Source organism: Malurus melanocephalus, unplaced genomic scaffold (assembly GCF_030028575.1).
Source record: "Malurus melanocephalus ecotype Western Australia unplaced genomic scaffold, MMel_1.1 scaffold_331, whole genome shotgun sequence".
Taxonomy (NCBI): domain Eukaryota; kingdom Metazoa; phylum Chordata; class Aves; order Passeriformes; family Maluridae; genus Malurus; species Malurus melanocephalus.
Genome location: NW_026623563.1, coordinates 293,660 through 296,365, shown reverse-complemented (window position 1 = coordinate 296,365; position 2,706 = coordinate 293,660). Strand labels below are relative to the sequence as shown.

Sequence of the window (2,706 nt, the reverse complement as noted above, 5' to 3'; positions counted from 1 at the left end):
TTTTTTTTTTTTTCTCCTCGGGCCTCTGAAACCATCCCCAGGTCTAATTGCTTCTGTTGACCATGCTGATTACTCCGGGTACCTTTCAGCAGTAAAAGCCTTGCATTTGCTTCCCGCCCCTTATAAATCAATTTCCTCAAAAGCCTGTTTGTGCAGGAGCCCAGGCTCTTTTCCCTCTGATGATGAATGTGCTACATTTTTCATCGAGACGGGCAAGGCAGGAATTTCGGTGCAGTGTGCACATTTTGCTACCGCAGTGCAACGTTGGGGGAAAAACAAATGAGCAGCAAATCTGGCAAAATAAAAGCTGGATGGGGTGGTTTAAAATGAGGGTGATGAAGGAAGAAAAGTACTTTGAAACCAACATGGTTTCTTCATTGTTTATATTTATTTATAACTCTGCATGGAAACCAACGGTACGGACGGGGATATTCCTTATTTCTGGGAATAGTTCATTCTTAACCCTGAGAATTAGCAATTAATTAACAAGCCTGTTTGCATTTGATGTTATTTTATTCCTCTGCAGAGAAAACCTTGCTGATGGCTCCCGTGAGGAGTTTGGCCCCTCTTTGTGCCGAGTCACCCCAGCCCTAAGGCAGCCCATGGCAATGACTCAGCATCACAGGTGGCACCACAGCCAATTGCCAGGTCAGACATCTCTTGCACAGATGAAGCTTTACTTTTGCCAGTGCTAAAAAGATTTTTTTTTTTAAATCCCATTTACATCAGAAAGGAATAGTCTTGAAAAACAAAAAAAAACAAATAAAACCCCACCCAACTTAATTAAAAGGTGGCAGGTTTTTAATCCACAATCACAGATTTTCTTGGCCAGCCATTCTAAAATGCCACTAAGGCAGTGTTATTTTTCTCAATTTGCACATGAGCAGTGAAGCAGAGGGCTGAAAGTACTCCTGAGCTGATTCAAAGCAGCTTCAGCTCGCTGCAGCCTCCTTGACTTTGAAGACACTATTCCCAATCACACCAACTCTTGATTCRCCCAGCACGATTTTTTCGAATTAACAGAGGATCCAACACAGGCCAGAAGCAGAATACAAATGTTTTGGGCTCTCAGTAGCTTCCTGTGCAAAATGGTATTTGCTTTCAGAGCACTCCCRTGCCTTTCAGTCCACTTTATTGGAAAAGCCTTCAGATGTCATCAGAGATTTCTCCTCTGCTGTTCATAATGAAGAAAATCCTCTAGTTATTGGGAATATTTATTAAAACAAAGTAGCAAAACACTAATACTCCAGTCTTTTGTGATGGCAACTTTCATCTCAAAGGATAAGTTCACGCATGATGCAACAAAGTGATGAATTCAGATGCAGCAGCTTTAGACCTAAAGATAATCACTCCATCTAGCCCTGAAAAGCCTCCAGCCCTGGGTGGAATATGGCAGAAATTGCACTGCAATGTGTCATTTGAACATGGCAAATGAAAAACACCTTCCCCCGTTCAGATCTCACGGGGAGGGAGCCTGAAGGCCACTATCCACCCCAGCCCATGCTTGGATGAGAATGGGACAGGGACAGAGATTGTGGGATAGAGCTGCCCTCTCCACAGACTCCCACCTGCTCAGTGCCTGGGTTGGATCCCCTGGAAGGGAAGGGGTTAATAAATGGTGCCCAATTGGTGGCTCTTGAGCTCTTGGGGTAAAGATCCTGCACCAGAACTSGGCACACGTAACCAGGGGCACAGCCCTGCCAGGAATCCCTGTAAACTTGTGCAGTCCTGAGCTGGCAGAAGCTCCTGAAATCCACATTTCTGGTTTGTCCTGGTGTTACCCACCCCATCCATGAATTCATACAAAACATCTGACCTCATTAGCTGGTGTCCTGCTCCTGCAGCTGCCCCAGCCCCGTGGCTCCCCAGAGTCCATGAAGGGTCTGGTCAAGATGGTCATTAGCCCTGGGCCATTAGCCACCACTCTGACTGCTCAGCTGAGCACCGAGGTGACAGCATGAGCGGGACAGAAGGGTCTGTGCAGCAGCAGGAACACCAGCAGGGCCACATGGTGAAGTCTGAAGCAAATCCTCAACAGCCCTTCGAGGAAACGTCACAGGCTGCTGCATTTCAGCCCTTAAAGAGGCTAGGGTGACCTTCAGCATAAAGAAAGAAAGAAACTTATGAAGAATTCTGCTTGAATTGAGCTAGGTGGTGCTTCCCTCGCAGTTTTCTTTCCTGACATGGTGAGATGGGCAGCTGTGACAATAATCAGAAGAGAAAATGTGTTGGAAAGGAGCTGGTTGAGACTGAAAGATGAGAGTCAGCACAAGGACAAGCTCTTGAAGAAGTTCTGCTTGGTGCCTGTGTAGCTTCAGGGCAGGCAGAGCCTTGCTAAATGATTGAATTCACTGATTCTTTCCTGTCTCAAGCCCTCGAGAGTGAGWACAACACACCTACTATGGGTAAAGCACTCCCACTGCCAGCATCAACATGGAACAAACTGCTGACACCTCCACCCTCACCTGTGGAGAAAGGGGAGAAGAGAAATGTCCCCAGCAGCAGGATTGTCCTGCAGGAGAGAGGAGTCATTGCCCTTCTCCTCCCTGCCTCCAAAGAGGGTGTCATCTGGCCCGTGTGTTCTTCCTCAGAATTGCCTTTTACCAAAGCAGAATAAACCATTCGTGCAAATCTGAAAAGCAGCTCCTGCATCATTCATAGTGTGGAGTTTTCTCTGTGGTACTATTAAATGAGAGATTTGGAGCT

At 46.5% G+C, this 2,706-nt stretch overlaps 1 protein-coding gene across 1 annotated transcript in view; it reads right to left on the bottom strand.

The window, feature by feature from the left end:
• Window positions 1-2,706, bottom strand: part of BRINP1 (BMP/retinoic acid inducible neural specific 1) — an 84,960-nt gene that overhangs the window by 8,840 nt on the left and 73,414 nt on the right. The gene's annotated exons all lie outside the window — the stretch shown is intronic.